A 19,544-nucleotide genomic window follows, 5' to 3' on the forward strand; every position below is an offset into this window, starting at 1 on the left:
ATTATAAGCTCATGATTATATTTTTTAAAAAGTTCTGACAAAGATTATTCTTATATATACCCAAAACATATACCTGATGTACGTGTATAAATATACATAAAACATATCCTTGAAAGATATCCAAAACAGGTGATGAAAATGTCTACTTAGAGTTGAGAAATTTCAGCATTATTATTATGTTTATCTTTCTTTAGGGGAAAAGAAAAAGTGATTAAGAAAGATGAGAAACTTACATTGACTATATTTAGGCTTCATGGTTAGATATGCTTTTGTTTAAATATACCATTAATTTAGAAATTCATTCAATAATATTTGACTTACATGTTCCAAATTCCTTTCTTAGGTTCTGGGGATACAAGATAAATTTTTCTTTTGTACTTATAGCTTATAATGAATCAATAAAAACTTTGTACCATTGAAAACTGCTAGAGATAGTTTTGATTTCCATAGCACTACAAATTGTGTTCTTAGAATTAAAATGAAGCATTGAGTCAATAGAATTTTAACTATCAATCTGCTTTTCTATCAGATATTAGGGGTAACTAAGCTCCTGCTTCTGATGTAAGATTTTGGAGAAAAATGACTCCTGAGAAGCTGGCTTTCCCTATTGAAAATGTGTAGTAGTGAAAAGAAAGTACTATAAAGATCTATAAAGATCTCAGCTGTGAAATGTTACTAAACTATTTGAGTTGTTGGCAGAAAGTAGGTTCAGCACTCCGTGGCCAGGCTTTGCATAGGTTGAAAGACAATTATACACTGCAGTTTTAAAGGGGGGATTTATGTAACATATCCTGCCAGCATATTTAGTCCATGTGGAAGAATGTCAGGATCCTGAAAGTATTCTGTCTGAAGAGCAGGAATTAGAAAATTGGAGTTAATGGTGCTAGTTGTAACCAATTACCAATTCTTTCTTCATTCACTGTAAGTATCTAGTATATGTTAGTGTGTGGTATGAGAAATCTTCATTAATTTGAAATATACTTTTAAGGCTAATGAACATTTTAATAAGCTAGCCCAAAGTTATTTGGACATTTATATCAAGGGACAGGAAGGTAAAATGACATTGAACAAAAGAAATTCTGCTTTGTAACTGATATTTAGAGAATTAAGTAAGAGGCGACAGGGATAATGAGTGAAGGAAAGCAGATTTTCTCTCCAGGACCTATTAGTAGAAGTAGAAATTCATGTGCGTGATTGAAAATCAGGCAGTACCCCCATAACTTATGGAACATTCAATGTGAAAGAGGAAAAGACAAATAGTATGAGGCAGGGTGTTTTTGGCTTCTCAACTAGAACATTCACATTAAATGAGATGCTCTTTGTAAGACTTAAAAACAGGCTTTTTTTTCATTTTTCATTTCTCAAAATTAGCAGTTAGTTCACATATTCAATTTAAGAAATTACTATGTTGGTGATGAAATTACTCCAAATGTAACAGTTTTAAATGAAGAAACTAATCACTGAACATATTGTGTTATAAAACTCATGGTCAGAAAGCGACATTACAATTTTCTTATTAAAGAAGGAATTAACTTATAATTGACAAAATGACTTTTAGAGATTTTAATATATGCTAGATAGTTGTTACAAAACTTCAACTTCAACTCATTAGGAATTTATTTCTTAATCAAATATATGGTTTGTTCAAATATAGCTACTGCCAAAATGAATTGTTTTTAACTTATGAGATGTTTGAAGTAATTGAAAATTGAAAAGTTTAAGGCTAACACTAAAAGCAAAACTAATTAACAGCTATTTTTTTGGTTTAGAACTTTATGAAAGCATATATATATGAAAATGGTGTTGTTATATACCAAAACTTTAAAATTAATTCTATCTGTAATGTTAAGAAGGAAAAAAGACACAGATTAAGGACTCACTCTGCAATAATCTTTTGCCTTCTTAAATAAGTTCAAATATACAAATTTTGTAATTCTAATTTTATAATTCTAATTCAGTTATTCATTTTTAGATATGAATTCAATGACTACTTTTTAAAAAATAATTTGTTCAGCAACAGCTTATTTATAAATTAAAAATACCTACTTGGTTTTAATAGATACTATTTTAAAAGTAATGACAATTTGAATAAGTGATTATATTGAATCTCTCAACTGATGAATTTTTAAAAAATATCCTGCCCTGCTTTGCTGATTTTTCCTACACATAGGGAAATTTCTCATTAAGAATGTGAAATTATGTGATAAGCATTTTGTGTATTTATATTTGATAATAGTGATTTGGGGTTTTATTACATCTTAAATAAATGAACAGGCATATAATTCCTTATTCTAAACAATAAATCCATCTTTAAGGAAAGGTATCATAGTTTTGTTGAGTTACAATTAATTTCAAGCATTGATTTGTTCTCATACACTGGGGAAGTTATTCATTTGTTTGTTTGTTGTTGTTTTCTCAAATATCTCAAATGGCCTCAGTTTTCTTTTGGAAGGAAACTATGTCACCCACCAGCTGCCGATGAGGAAATTACCTAACAGTGTTTTTTTTTTTTTAATGGATAAATGATGACTCTGTTGCCTGACATGTAAATCATCTCCCTAGTCACAGTTGAGTGGAATACAGAATAAATATCAACCAATAAGGGATCAAGAGGAAAGAAATATCTCCCCAAATAACAGCAGTAATGATTTGGGCCAGTCATGCTTTTATTGTTCATAAATAAGTCGACACTAAAAGATAAACACACAGAAAAGCAATTCACAAACATCATCGGCAATGCAAGCCACATACCATCAAAAGCCATGAATAATCAGCAAACATGAGAAAGTGAAATATAAAGAATGAGATTATGTGTAGCCAGAATTAGAGGAACAAAGATGGAGATAACTGAGGGTATCAAGATGTAAATCTCAGAGCTCCAGCTGCTCAGGTACCAGTAAGATGAACTGCTTGTATATAGCATGTTGGAAATACATAAATGTTAGGAGGGAAGATTTTATCAGAATCTTAGAGTTCTTTTATAAATGTGCCTTAAAGATTCAAATCTTATGTGTTATGTCAGTGAGTCTCCATGGAGCCTGTAGGAACATGATTAGATTAGGAAGCTAGGCAATGTTTCTAATTAATTAAAGAGCCAATTAAATAATTACTAAGTATCTTCTGTAGCTTTGACATTTTACATTTAGGTGAATTTTTCTGAATAGCCATATTGAAAATTAAAGAAGAAAATGTTTTTACATTATTGCTATTTATTTGGATTAAATTAACAAAAACAAATCTCAAAGTTTTGTGTATATCAGAAGACCTGAGGAATTTGTATTTAAAGATGACTAGGCTGTACTCTAGAATCCACTGAACAAGAGTCTAAAGATTTAGACACTGGTAACCAAAACTAAAAGTCATTTCATTAATCTTTCTTTATGATTTAATCAAAGTGCTACAATATATTTGCTGATGTATATTCATGGAAATAAAAAATTAGTTAATAAATATGACATAATGTACATTTTATAGAATATATTTTCTTAATATTAGTATGGCACTTTGAGATATTAATTCCTCTGAAGCAGTATTTAAAATCAGAATTCTTACAGCTCTTGTGTTAATAAGTTATTCAATACCAAATTAGTAGTTTGTGTGTTATAAATTTGTAGGAAAATAATTATATATGCTTACTTTGTACATAAAAATAAAAACATATTATGACTTCTTTTAGACACTCTTTCATTAGAAATAAAATAAAATAAACTATTAGCAGTTTGACTTTATGTTCTGTCTGTAGGTCATGGAATCCTGTCCTTACAATATTTATTGATTGTGAAAAGATCAGTAAATAAGCAATTGGAAATGTTTACCTTTTCTTCTAGTCACTACTTTCTTAGAGTTATCAGAATCTTCCATGTTTCTAATTACTGTATATGCTTCTTTTTTGCCAGCTAAGTTTTCAACAGCATTTAATACAGGTTATCACACTCTTAATTACAAAGATTTTTTCTTTTCTTAATACTATGTTGATTTTCCTCTTATATAACTGAACACTTGTATTCAAAATTTTGTTTTGTTTGTACTTCTCCTGCTAACATGTTAGAGTCTTACCTCTTCTCTATCCATTCTCTCTTCCAGGATGATTTCAATCTCTTTGATTTAAATGTTGTATATTACATAAAACGTAATGTGTGTGTATACATATATGTATATGTATACACATACATATGTGTTGTGTGTGTGTATATACATATATATATATATATATATATCCTGTTACCATCTCAAACCAAAACCATAGGAATCATATCCCTAATTCTTGTTCATCCTTCATATTCAGTCTATTTTCAAACTGCTATATATAAATCCAGGATGTGTCTTAAATTTGCCTATTATTTATTTTTCCTTCCATGATTCTGGGCAGAATTTCTCAAACCATGTAAAATGGAATACTCAGTATCCTGTGCTCTGTAGGGAAAAAAATGTTGAGATAAATAATTTTGAGAAAGGCTGTTCTCACTTGGAATTACACTAAACTTTTATCACTTTAATGACCAAATCTTTTTTTACTAAATGTATCTCTGCACATTTATTTATTCCTATGATTTTATCACTGTTTTGACCGTGGAACCATTTCATTCTACAAAATAATAATAATAATAATAATAATAATAATAATAGTAATAATACATTTTATAATGTTGTCCTTAAAACATTGGGCAATGCTAGTTCACCAAAATCTAAAATTATTCTTGTAAATTACATGTGGCTATAGTCATTATAGACACCAGGATAGAACTGAAGGATCCTGCCTATATTTCAATCATAAAAGGCATCAATATCAGAAAATGATCAGGTGGATCTATATATCATTCATAAATAAATATATACTTAAATTTTATATTTACTTACCTCTCAGGACTGTACATATCAAATGAATGATGTCTCATCTCTGATGTTTATAAAACACACAGACACATCAGTTCTGGAGAGATTAGGCATTGACCTCTTGCAAATGAAAAAACTGCTAAAAATAACTTTCTGAGACTTTAAGTGTCGTGACCCTTTGGCCACAAATAGGGAGCTTATGGAAGATAGTAGTTAATGACAAGGATTTGAGAGCTTAGCAAGTTTGCTCTTATTTTCTAGGAATTCAAGTGTCTTAGTCTATTCAGGCTGTTATAAAAATACCATAAACAAAGTGGCTTATAAACAACAGAAATTTACTTCTCACAGTTTTGGAAGCTGAGATGTTCAAGATCAAAGTGTCAGCAGATTGGGTGTCCAGTGAGTGTCCATTTCCTGCTTGATAGATGATGCCTTCTCTCCGTCCTCACATTGTGGAAGGGACAGCTCTCTGGGTTCTCTTTAATAGAGACACTAATCTCACTTATGAGCGCTCTGCCCTCAGGATATAATCAATTCCCAACAGCTCTATCTACTACCATCACATTGGTAATTAGGTTTTCAACGTACAAAGTTTAGGAGAACACATTTAGGCCATACCATTCAACTTCTGATCTCTTCAAAATTCATGCCCTTCTCACATGCAAAATACATTCATTTTATCCCAATAGCTCCCCATATCTTAACTCATATCCAGAATTATCTCAAAAGTTTAAGTCAAAGTCTCATCTAATATCATTTAAAGCATTTAAATCATATATGGATGAGACTCAAGGTACAATTCATTCTGAGGCAAAATTCCCTTTATCTGTGAAACTATGAAATCAACCATGTTATGTGCTTCCAAAATACAATACAGAGACAAGCATAGGATAGACATTCCCATCCCAAAAGCAGGAAGTAGGATAGAAAAGAAGGATTAGAGATTCTGGGCGGGTCCAAAACATTAAGGCTTGACTTGATACTTTGATATTTTGCCTTCCGGATATCCTGGGGCAGCTGTTGGCACCCCAAGACCCTGGAAAACCTTACACCCATAGCTTCACTGGGCACAGCTCACACCCAAGCTTTCACAGGCTGTAATCAGGTGCCTGTGGCTCCCCCAGGCTAGAATTGCACGTTTGTGTCTCCACCAGTCTGGGGTTTCTGGAGTGGCCCTGCCTCCTTGGCTCCGCTAGACATTTCCCTATTGCAGACCTATTATCTTTCTTTTTTTTTTTTTTGGGGTGTGTGTGTGTGTGTGTGTGTGTGTTTGTAGGTTTTTTGTAGACATGTTTTTTTTTATTATTAAAGTTCTAGGGTACATGTGCACAACATGCAGGTTTGTTACATATGTATACATGTGCCATGTTGGTGTGTTGCACTGTTAACTCGTCATTTCCATTAGGTATATCTCCTGATGCTATCTCCCTGCTCCTCCCATCACACAACATTCCCCGGTGTGTGATGTTCCCCTTCCTGTGTCCAAGTGTTCTCATTGTTCAATTCCCACCTATGAGTGAGAACATGTGGTGTTTGGTTTTTTGTCCTTGCGATAGTTTGCTGAGAATAATGGTTTCCAGCTTCATCCATGTCCCTACAAAGGACATGAACTCATCCTTTTTTATGGCTGCAAAGTATTCCATAGTGTATATGTGCCACATTTTCTTAATCCAGTCTATCACTGATGGACATTTGGGTTGGTTCCAAGTCTTTGCTATTGTGAATAGTGCTGCAATAAACATAGGTGTGCATGTGTCTTTATAGCAGCATGATTTATAATCCTTTGGATGTATACCCAGTAATGGGATGGCTGGGTCAAGTGGTATTTCTAGTTCTAGATCCTTGAGACCTATTATCTCCCTAATTGGAGATCCTCTACAGCAGCACCACCCTACTGCAATCCTCTGCCAGGGTCTTCTGCCTGTGTCCCTTCATGGTTTCATACTTCAAAATGCAGGTGGAGGTAGCAGAACCACCATGAGTCTCAATGCTTTGTGAGCCAACAGAGATGGTATTGTTTAAACACTGCCAAGGTTTACCACTTGCACCCTTCACAAGGGTGGCCACTATGCCCCTATGTCACATCTAGGTCTGTTGGAACTGAACCTGAGAGAGCTGGAGAGTGCTGCTCTGTAAGGCTTGGAGCAGAGCCATGAGGTGATACCAGGTAGTGAATGCCAAGGTCTTGTGGGTGTCCTGTCTGGCCGCTCCTTTGAAATTGTTCAGCCCCCAATGCCCTTGCTTTCTGGTTGTGATGCTTAATACTGTGTGTCAACTTGATTCTATTGAAAAATACAAAGTATTGATCCAGGGTGTATCTGTGAGTGTGTTGCCAAAGGATATTAACATTTGAGTCCGTGGGCTGGGGAAGGCAGACCCACCGTTAAGCTGGGTGAAAACAATCTAATCAGCTGCCAGTGAGACTACAATATAAGCAGGCAGAAAAATGTGAAAAGAGAAGCTGGCCTAGCCTCTTAGTGTACATCTTTCTCTTGTGCTGGATGCTCCTTGCCCTCGAACATTGGACTCCAAGTTCTTCAGTTTTGGAACTCGGATTGGTTCTCCTTGTTCCTCAGCCTGCAGACAGTCTATTGGGGGACCTTGTGATAATGTAAATTAATACTTAATAAACTCCCCTTTATATATATATATATATATATATATATATAGACACACATGTATATGTACATATATGTGTAAAGGGGAGTTTAAGTATTAACTCATATATATATAGTACACAAACCATTAGTTCTGTCCCTCTCGAGAACCCTGAGTAATACAGATTTTGAACAAAGGAGTGGTTCTAGAGGAACAAAATGTTAAAGATGGAGTTCTTTTGCTGGTATTGGGGTTTCTGGAGTTGGCTGCTTAATATAATTAGACACCAAAATGTTAAGGACTCTACTTCTAATAGTATGGAGAACACTGGTAGTCCTTGGCATAAACTATTTAGAGAGTTATGCAAAATAAATGCATTTGACATTCCTGATTCATCACTTGTGAGAGGCAAGGAGTTTAGTGACTCTATACATAATACCTTTCACCATATGTGGAGAACCAAGTAACATAATAAATCTGGTTGGTTGCTCCTAAGTTCAGTTGACAAAGTGATGAAAGAAAATGATGAACTCAGGGATTCTATCTCCCAGTTTCAAAAGCAGATACTGAGCCTCATATTTGCTAAGATTGCCCTGAATGAGAGTCTTATCTCCTGTAGGGAAAGAACAGAAATTGTGGAAAAACAGGCACAAGCTGTTATCATGGGAGTGGCAGATCTGCAATGAAAGATGCATGCAGTGCCTTGCCAGGTGTCTACTGTTAAAGCGAGGGCATTGATTGGAAAAGAATGGGACCTTGCAACTTGGAATGAGGATGTGTAGGAGGACCCTAATGAAGGTGGGGACACTGAGTTTGTAAACTCTGGTAAACTTTTTTGCCAGAAGAAACAGCTTCCCTATCCCCAGTAGTGGCAACATCCACTCCCCAACGCATGCTGCCATCAGCCTTTCCACATTTGTCTGAGGAGATAAACGCTGCACTGCCTGAGGCAACAGTGATGGCCTCTCCTAAGGCAGTTGCCAGGCAAGATAATGTTGATTCTCCTCAGGAGCCATTCCCAACACCCCTGTTTGCTTCCAGACCTATAATTAAAATCCTGGCGGGTCCCTAGAGGTAAGGTTGAGAGTGTGACCCAAGAGAAGGTGTGCTACACTTGGAAAGAGCTGCTTAAGTTTTCCAATTTATATAAACAGAAATTTGGAGAACAGGGATAGGAATAGATATAAAGGGTGTGGGATAATGGTGGAAGGAACATAGAGTTGGATCATGCTGAATTTGTTGATTTGAGCCCACTAAGTAGGGACTCTGCATTTAATGTTGCAGCTCAGGGAATTAAAAGAGGTTCTAATAGTTTATTTGCTTGGTTTGCTGAAATGTGGATTAAAAGATAGCCCACTGTGAGTGAGCTGGAAATGCCTGACCTTCCTTGGTTTAATGTAGAGGAAGGGACCCAAAGTCTTAGGGAGATTTGGATGGTGGAGTGGATTAGTGACTTTAGACCTACTCATCCCAGCTGGGAGGGTTCAGAAGATAACCCCTTGACCAATGTTTTGAGAAATAGGTTTGTTAGGGCAGCACCTGCATCTTTGAAGAGGCCTATAATTGCTCTTCTCTGTATGTCAGATCTAACGGTGGGAACTGCAGTCACTCAACTATGAAATTTAAATACAATGGGAATAATTGGATCCCGAGGTGGCAGGGGCCAACTGGTGGCACAACTATCAAAGGCAAGGTGGGAGTAGCTACTGTAATGGACAGTAATGGAAAGTGGGAGTCAGAATAGTTTCACTCATATACAGCTCTGGCATTGGCTAATTAATCACAGTTTCCTAGAAGTGAAATTGATAGGAAGCCTACTGCATTTCTACTTAATTTATATAAGCAGAAGACTTCTAGGTTGAATGGACAAAAGGCTAATTGTAAAAACTGAGTATTATAAACTAATTATATATTATATTTATAAACTAATTATATATAACTAATTATAAAAACTGAATTTTTCTAATTATAAAAATGGAGAATCATGGCCCCTCAATCAATTTCCAGACTTGATCCAGTTTACGGACCCAGAACCCCTTTTGTGACTCCATTACATTACTGACAATTTATGCAATGAGACTGTCTCCCATCCTTCCCCATGTAGACCTCTGGCCTTTTACCAGGGTAACTGTGCATTGGGGAAAGGGAAATGATCAGACATTTCAAGGACTACTGGACACTGGCTCTGAGCTGACTTTGATTCCAGGGAGCCCAAAACATCATTCCAGTTGACTTTTCTGGAAGACGTGGTCTTCCAGTTGAAGTAGGGGCTTATGGAGGTCAGGTAATTAATGGAGTTTTAGCTCAGGTTTGATTTAGAGTGGGTCCAGTGGGTACCTGGACTCATCCTGTGGTTATTTCCCCAGTGCTAGAATGCATTATTGGCATAGACATACTTAGTAGCTGGCAGAACCCCCAGATTGGCTCCTGACTAGTAAGATGAGGGTCTTTATGGTGGGAAAGGCCAAATGGAAGCCATTAGAGCTGCCTCTACCTAAAAAACTAGTAAATCAAAAACAATATTACATCCCTGGAGAGACTGCAGAGATTAGTGCAACCATCAAGGACTTGAAAGATGCAGAGGTGGTGATTCCTATCACATCCCTGTTTAACTCTCCCATTTGGCCTGTACAGAAGAAAGAGGGATTTTGGAGAATGACAGTGGACTATTGTAAGCTTAACCAAGTGATGACTCCAATTGCAACTGCTATACCAGATGTAGTTTCATTGCTTGAGCAAATTAACACATTTCCTGGTACCTGGTATGCAGCCATTGACTTGGGAAATGCCTTTTTCTCCATTCCTGTCCATAAGACCCACCAGAAGCAATATGCCTTCTGCTGGCAAAGTCAATAATATACCTTTACTGTTCTATCTCAGGGGTATATCAACTCTCCAGCTTTGTGTCATAATCTTATTCAGAGAGATCTTGATCGCTTTTCGTTTCTGCAAGAATATCACACTGGTTTATTACATTGATGACATTATGCTGATTGGATCCAGTGAGCAAGAAGTTGCACACTAGGCTTATGGATGAGACATTTGTGTGCCAGAGGATGGAAAATAAATCCGACTAAAATTCAGGGAACTTCAACTTCAGTAAAATTTCTAAGGGTTTGTTGGTATGGGTCCTGTCAAGATATTCCTTCTAAAATGCAGGATAAGTTGCTGCATTTGGCCCATCCTACAACCAAGAAAGAGGCACAACACTAAGGGAGCCTATTTGGATTTTGGAGGCAACACATTTCTCATTTGGGTGTGTTACTCCAGCCCATTTATCCAGTCACCTGAAAGGCTGCCAGTTTTGAGTGGGGTCCAGAACAGGAGAAGGCTCTGCAACAGGCCCAGGTAGCTGTGCAAGGTGCTCTGCCACTTGGGCCATATAACCCAGAAGATCCAATGGTGCTTGAGATGTCAGTCACAGATAGGGATACTGTTTAGAGCCTTTGTCAGGCCCCCATAGGTGAATCACAGTGGAAGCCTCTAAAATTTTGGAGCAAGGCCCTGCCAACTTCTGCAGATAACTACTCTCCTTTGAGAGACAGCTCTTGGGCTTTGGTAGAAACTGAAGGTTTGACTATGGGTCATTAAGTCACCATGCAACCTGAACTGCCTATCACAAACAGGTTGCTTCCTGACACATCAAGCCATAAAGTGCGTAGTGCAAAGCAGCATTCTATTATCAAATGGAAGTGATATATAAGTGAGCGGGCCCAAGCAGGTCCAGAAGGCACAAGTGAGTTACATGAGAAAATGGCCCAAATGCCCATGGTCTCCACTCTTATTACCCTGCCTTCTCTCCCCCAGCCTGCATGGATGGTATCATGGGGAGTTCCATCAGTTGACAGAGGAAGAGAAGGCTAGGGCCTTGTTCGCAGAAGCTTCTGCAGGATATACAGGAATCACCTGAAAATGAACAGCTGCAACACTACAGCCCTTTTCTAGGATATCCCTGAAGTACAGCCATGAAAAGAAATCTTCCCAGTGGGCAGAACTTCGAAGAGTGCACCTGGTGTGCACTTTGGATGGAGGGAGAAATGGCCAGATGTACAATTATATACTTATTCATGGGCTGCGGCCAATGGTTTGACTGGATGGTCAGGGACTTGAAAGAAGCATGATTGGAAAATTGGTGACAATGACATTTAGGGAAGAAGTATGTGGATGGACCTTTCTAAGTGGTAAAAAATTGTGAAGATATTTGTATCCCATGTGAGTGCTCACCAGTGGGTAATCCCAGCAGAGGAGGATTTTAACAATCAAGTGGATAGGATGTCCCATCTATAGACACCACTCAGCAACTTTCCGCAGCCACGCCAAGGGACCCATAAACAAAGTGGCCATGGTGGCATGGATGGAGGTTACACATGGGCTCAGCAACATGGACTTCCACTCACCAAGGCTGACCTGCCTATATCCACTGCTGAGTGCCCAATTTGCCAGCAGCAGAGACCAACACTGAGCCTTCAATATGGCACCATTCCTAAGGGTGATCAACCAGGTTCCTGGTGGCAAGTTAATTATATTGGACCTCTTCCATAATGGAAAGGGCAGAAGTTTATCCTCACCGTAGCAGACACTTACTCCTGATATGATTTTGCCTATCCTGCTTACAATGCTTCTGCCAAGACTACCATCCATGGACTCATGGAATGCCTTACCCACCGTCATGGTATTCCACACAGCATTGCATCTGATCAAGGCACTCACTCACTTTACTGCTAAAGAAGAGTGGCAGTAGGTTCATTGCTCATGAAATTCACTGGTCTTACCATGTTCCCTATTATACTGAAGCAACTGGATTGACAGAATGGTGGAATGGCCTTTTGAAGTCACAATTACAACGCCAACTAGGTGACAATTCTTTTCAGGGCTGGGGCAAATTTCTCCAGAAAGCTGTGTATGCTATGAATCAACATCCAACATATGGTACTGTTTCTCCCATAGCCAGGATTCACAGGTCCAGGAATCAAAGGGTGGAAGTGGAAGTGGAAGTGGCACCACTCGCTGCACTTCTAGTGATTCAAAATTTTTGCTTCCTATTCCTGCAACATTAAGTTCTGCTGTCATAGAGGTCTTCATTCCAGAGGGAAGAACACTGCCACCAGGAGACACAACAATGATTCCATTAAACTGGAAGTTAAGATTGCCACCTGGACACTTTGGGTTCTCCTACCTTTAAGTCAACAGGCTAAGAAGGGATTTACAGTGTAGGCTGGGGTAATTGACCTGAATTATCAAGATGAAATCAGTCTACTACTCCACATTGGAGGTAAGGAAGAGTATGAATGGAATACAGGAGATCCATTAGGGGTTCTCTTAGTATTGCCGTGCCCAGTGATTAAAGTCAATGGGAAACAACAACAGCCCAATCCAGGCAGGGCTACAAATGACCCAGACCCTTCAGGAATGAAGGTTTGGGTCACTCCACAAGGAAAACAAAACAAAACAAAACAAAACAAAAAACATGACCTTCTGAGGTGCTTGCTGAAGCCAAATGGAATACAGTAGAAGGTATGTATGCAAGTAGAAGGTATGGGTAGTAGAAGGTAGTCACCAATACCAGCTACGACCACATGACCAGCTGCAGAAACCAGGAATGTAATTGTCATGAGTATTTTCTCCTTCTTTTATTAAAAACATGTTTGTGCATGTATACACTTGCACTAGAAAGAAACTTCATTTTCTTTTCTTTTTCTTTTATCTTGTGACATAAGATTTATTGACTTCATATCAACATTTAAGTATCGTTAACATTATGTAGTAGTATTTGGGTTGAGGATTGGTTCTTTTCCAGCTGTATGAAGGATAGTTGTGTTATGTTAGGTGTAATTATTGTTATTGTCTTTATTCAATGATTATATATGATCTCAGGAGATGTGTATGGATTCAAGTTGACAAGGGGTGGACTTCTGTTGGTTAATACTGAGTGTTAACTTAGTTTCATTGAAGGATACAAAGTATTGATGCTGGGTGTGTCTGTGAGGGTTTTGCCAAAGGAGATTAACATTTGAGTTAGTGGGCTAGGAAAGGAAACCCACCCTTAAGTTAGGTGGGCACAATCTAATCAGCTGCCAGTGAGGCTATAATATAAGAAGGCAGAAAACTGCGAAAAGAGAGACTGGCCTAGCCTCCCAGCTTATATCTTTCTCCCATGCTGGATGCTTTCTTCCCTCACATATCAGACTCCAAGTCCTTCAGTTTTGGAATTTGGACTGGCTCTCCTTTCTTCTCAGCCCACAGACAACCTACTGTGGGACCTTGTGATTGTGTGAGTTTATACTTAATAAACTCTCATATATAATATATATTATATATTACATATAATTTATAGTATATATAATACTCTATAGTATATATAATATACATAAAGTATACTATAAGTAGCAAACACACTGGGCTTATTGGTGAGACATTTGTGTGCCAGAGGATGGGAAATAAATCGGACTAAAATTCAAGGAACTTCATCCTCAGTAAAATTGTCCAAATATAGTCCATTACTTCTGTCCCTCTACAGAGTCCTGGCTAATACAATGGGACTCTAATGGAAGAGGAAGCAAAGAAGGTCTCTGAAATGCCTTTGTGGTCATTTTTTCATCATCTTGATAAATAGCAACTCGCAGATCTGTACTTAAATGGTTGCAATGCCATACTCTTGGTGTTCATTATAAAGCACTCTTTCTCATTTTTTACAATATGAACAGGCAGAATACTTTTTAAATTTTTAAGTTCTGTTTCCAATTTCTTTCTTTCTCTCTTTTTGAGAAAGAATCTCACTCTGTCACCCAGGCTGGAGAGCACTGGTGCAATCTTGGCTCACTGCAAACTTTACCTCCCAGGTTTAAGTGATTCTTGTGTTTCAGCCTCCCAAGTAGCTGGGATTACAGGCAAGCCCCACCACATCTGGCTAATTTTTGTATTTTAATAAGAGACAGGGTTTCACCATGTTGCCCAGGCTAATCTCAAACTCCTGGCCTCAAGTCACCCACCTGCCTTGGCCTCCCAAAGTGCTGGAATTACAGGCATGAGCCATCATGCCCGTCCCTGTTTCCCTTTTGATTAAAAATTTCAACTTTAAATTAATTCTCTCTTCTGTCTCTCACTTTTCTGTAAACATTTAAAAGAAGCCAAATCACCCCTTTAACACTTTGAGTAGAAATTTCTTCTGCCAAATATCCTATTTCATTGCTCACATATTCTACCTTTCACAAAACATAAAGGACACCAAGTCAATTTATTTGTAACTTTATAAGAAAGATCACCCTTCCTCCATTTTTTAATAACATGTTCTCCATTTCCATCTAAGACCTCATTAGAATATTCTTTATTTTCCGTATTTCTATCAACACTCTGTTCATGGCCCCTTGGATATTCTTTAAAAGCATTGCAGCTTTCTCTACAACTCTCCTCTTTCTGATCCCTCACCAGAATAGCCCTTAACAGTCTGTTCAAAGCAACATAAGACTTTCTAGCACTCATTTCAAAATTCATTTTGGATTTCTCAACCTCCAGAACCATGAAACTGACATTGATTTGCTCCTAATTTCAAGAATGTTAAGAGCACAACATAACATCCAGTATAACAAGAGGAAGTAGCCAAGACATTGTGAAATAAATTTCTCCTGTTATAAGCCACACAGGTTATGTCATTTGTCATGGTCATTTGTCCATTTCCCAGTTTCAAAGTTGTTTCCACATTTTTAGGTGTTTGTTACACCAGCACTCCCTCTTCTTTGTACCAATTTTGTCTTAGTTCATTCAAGTTACTATGTCCAAAAGATAGATCTGGTGTCTGGTGATGCTAGTTTCCGGGTATACAGAAGGATCTCTCTATGTCTTCAATTGGTAAAAGTGGAAAGGCAGATATTTGGGGCCTCTTTTATGAGGTCACTATTCCTATTCATGAAGGCTCCAGACTCATGATTTAGTCACCTCACAAAGGTTCTACATAATACATCACATTGGTGACTAGGTTTCCAACAGATGAATTTGGAGGGAAGAAAAACATTCAGATCTGGCATCAGGTAAGTAACAACTTCTCTGTGACTCAATTGTCTTATTGGTCAAATGGGCATTAAAATACTATGCTTCCCAGAATTGTGAAAATTAAGTGAGATAATCTGTGAAATATTCTATGAATAGTGTCTAGCATATAGTAAACATTCAATAAATATTGCAGTATGATAATAATTTAATTTGATAAGGTATATTTCACTAGAAATTTCTTGATGTAAATATTTCCTTAAGATAAAATTGATAATTATAAATGTACTTTTATTTTAACGTTTTCACAGTGAACAACATTATTTGCCCTGAATAAACTGACAAATGTATTCCAAATAAAGTTCTTAATTACAATTGACGCTTTGCAGCTCACAGTGAGAGCAACAGCCATCTGCTTTAAAATGACACTAGCCATATAAGAGCTCAGTGAAAGAAACTATAAGTTGGTTGCCAATCTGCTTTAATTCCATTTTAGGTTTAAGAAAATGAGAACTTAAGGCTATACCAGGCCATCTTTCAGTGGAAATGCTATAGTACTGATGTATGTCTTTTAATATGTCATAATGCCTTAATTGTTAAAAAAATTATATGTGGATATCATCTACTATATAAAAATAAAATATTATTCCTTCTTTCAAAAAACTTTCTACTGCTTTTAATATTTGGAATATTGAAATTTGGAAAGTAAATGAAATTTGAGTATGCTATCTGGGACTTTCAAGTTTAACAAAAAGAAGTGTTTAAATTATGACAATTCTGCTTGGAGGCTTCTATTGTTATCTTTATCTGGCTTGATAATCAGGGTACAGAACTCATTATCTTTAGCGGATTTGTTTGAGAGAAATACTATATAATATTTTGAAGCTAATCTATAGATCCTGAGGGTTTTCTTTAAATAACATGATAGCAAAATCCAAATACTACTATAGTTACACTATGTATAACAACCCAGGCTTATCACAATGGTACTCCGGAGAGCATTAGCTTGGGACTGGGTACAGAAATCAATTTTACCACTTGACAATGAGTAAAATAGCTGTGGCTATTAGGCAGGTGTGGAAGACTTTATTACTTGTTCACTCAAGTATGTTGTTAAGAGCTTCTAAAGCATAAGAACGCAATTAGTTATAAACAAAATATAATGACTATGTTGTAGAGTAAGTTGGATGACTATAACATGAGAGGTTTTTGTTTGTGTTAGGAGATTGTTTTCAATTTGGAAAACAACCTTGTTGTTGGATAAAACAAACAAAAATAAATAAGAATAAATAGAGGTTCGTAGATCAGAAGGCATATTTATTCATTTTCCTCCAAACATGCAAATATCCATTATTCTAGCTCATATAAGAGGTGGCTTTTTTAATATCTTGGATCTCAAATATTCTTAAACATTGAAAAAACTTTTGGAATTTTTTATAGATACAGATTTCAGAACCCCACTGTCAGAGATTCCTATTCAGTAGGTCTTAACTAGAGTACTCTGACTCCTGTAAGAGCAGCATAGGAATTTGATAGTTAACCTGCCAGAGATTTAAATGCAGGTTATTTCAAAAGTAAACAAAGGATACAGAAAACAAGTCTGATTAATTCCAAAAATATCTCAAGAAAAGAAGCTAATACAATCATTAGTAAATATTTCTTATTGAGAACATGTGTACTAGGGAATCTTGCTACTCAAAGTGGCATTGGGTCAGAAAACCAGTAACATCTGCTGACCAGAAAGAATGCTGGAAATGCAAAGGTTTAAGACCCACAGAATCAAACTCTGCATTTTAATCAGACCCCCAGGGTACGCATTACATTTTTTTAAGAAACACTGAAATAAAAGCAACAAAAGAGTTACATTTACTCTATTCATTTTGCTTTTGATCTGGAAAATATGTTGTCCTATAAGGTTATTGCTACAGAGAAATAATCTCTATCATTATATATGTGTCGGCTGGGTTTTTGTTTGCTCGTTCGTTTGACAGAAACATATTTGAGTCCTGAAACTTTATTTAGTGTGTGCTAATGTGAGGAGATCAGAAAATATTTAATTGTATCACATTTATCTTCAAGTAAAAAAATAAAATATGCCTTTCAATAATATAACAGTCTATCAAAATATATAAGACCTGGGGAAAAACAACTAAACTATGGCTCTCTTCATATTATCTTTTCATTTCACAACTCACTGAACTATAGGGTGAAAATCCATTGATTTTAAATTTATTAAATTTCAATTAGAACTCGTGTAGCATTTATGTTCAGATCAGAAAGGTGCTAGACTAACTCCTTTTAGGAAGCAAAGGCCTAGAAATAGTAATTGGTTACTCTTTTGGATTTTTTAGGCTATTAGCCATATATTCCACTCACAGAAAGATTAACTTCCTACAAAATTCTATCTATGACAAAATGCCATTAACTCCTGATCGTCACAAACACATTAAATAACAACTATTGATGCTGCTTTGACAGCTCTGAAGAATTTGTATGCAGTTTTAATGATGGAGAACCTCACTCATCATAATTTTTGAGTGTCGAATTGATTCTTGGAAGAGAAGCTGATAATTTGATTGTTCTGTAATGTGCTAGCACATAATTTCAGAAAGAGAAATCACTTTATGAAAAAACTAATTACATGCAAATGAGTCTCTTCACAAGATGTTAATAAAATTAGAAATACTTTTCAAAAATGAAGAAAAATTACTATAAAGTAAAATGCCTTGAAGAGGTAGATGATTAAAGAATACTATAGAGATATTGCCCTGGGAAAGCGCATGAAGGCATCCATGTCAATGAGAAGAAACATGTTGTTTCATTCTTCACCATATCCTCTTGTCCTTTATTTAAACTTGTAAAACCTAGATGATAATATGAATTATGAAATTCCCAATTATTATTGGAATTAAAGTATTATTTATGGGAAACACATCACATAAGTTTCTTCAAATAGATAAATACTTCATGTCTTACAAGAAATCAGTGATAGGTGCATATCCATTTTACAATTCATGCTTTTATCTTGTAAAAAAGAATAATTATAAAAATAACCCAATATATTCTAGTAACTCCTTTAGAGAAGTAAATAAGTTTTACCATGACATGATTTAACTCTAGTAAAACAAATAACTTAATTATCATTGCTCCTTTTTTTCTTTTTCACTGTCCAACTTACTATATACTTATTTTGACCAAAGGAATTGAACTGGACTGGATGTACCACAGCTTGTTTACCCATTCACCTACTGAATGGTTGCTCCCAAATTTTGGCAATTATGAGTAAAGCTATATACATCTGTATGCATGTTTTTATGTGGACATAATTTTCAACTTCCTTGGATAAACACCAAGGAGCATGATTGATGAATTATACAGTAAAGTTAGATTCTATGTCCTTCACAGAAACTAACTCAAAATATATCATGTATCTACATGTAAAATGCAAAACTATAAAACTGCTAGAAGCTGACATAAGAAAAATCCTAGATGACCTTGGGCATGGCTGTGACATTTTGGCTACAACACCACAGACACTGTTCATGAAGGAATTAATTGATAAGCTGGCCTTCACTAAAATTAAAATGTTTTTCTCTGAGAAAGACAAAGTTAAAAGAATGAGAAGACAAGGCACAGGTTGGGAGAAAATATTTGTAAAACACACATCTGATGGAAGACTGTTCTCCAAAATGTGCAAAGTCTCTTAAAATTCAGCAGTAAGAAAATGAACAACCTAATTAAAAAGTAGGCAAAGTTCTTAACAGACATTTCACCAAAGAAGATATGCATATATCAAGTAAGCATATGAAACGATGTTCAACATCACACGTCATTAGGGATTTGCAAATGAGAATAACCATGATATACCACTGCACACATATGAGAATGGCTAAAACCTGAAACGCTGATACCACCTAATGCTGGCAAGGATATGAGGAACAGAAACTTTTATCTAGTGCTGATAGGAATGCAAAACGGTAAAGCCACTTTGGAAGACACTTTGGCAGTCTCTACAAAATTAAATATGCTCTTTACATGTGTTTTACCAGGGGATAAACTAAAAACAACTTGCTCAGCCAACTTGAACCAGTGCAAATCCAGGTTATGAAGCTTAGATTATATCCAGTATG

At 36.3% G+C, this 19,544-nt stretch overlaps 1 long non-coding RNA gene across 4 annotated transcripts in view; it reads left to right on the forward strand.

Moving 5' to 3' along the window:
* The first annotated feature begins 15,357 nt into the window (after window positions 1–15,357).
* Window positions 15,358–19,544, forward strand: part of LOC129058943 (uncharacterized) — a 110,625-nt gene continuing 106,438 nt past the window's right edge. For all 4 annotated transcript variants that reach the window (XR_008524426.2, XR_008524429.2, XR_008524427.2 and 1 more), the window contains exon 1: window positions 15,358–15,455. This is a non-coding gene — a long non-coding RNA (uncharacterized LOC129058943). The remainder of the gene's footprint in view (window positions 15,456–19,544) is intronic.

Source organism: Pongo abelii, chromosome 3 (genome assembly GCF_028885655.2).
Source record: "Pongo abelii isolate AG06213 chromosome 3, NHGRI_mPonAbe1-v2.0_pri, whole genome shotgun sequence".
NCBI lineage: Eukaryota > Metazoa > Chordata > Mammalia > Primates > Hominidae > Pongo > Pongo abelii.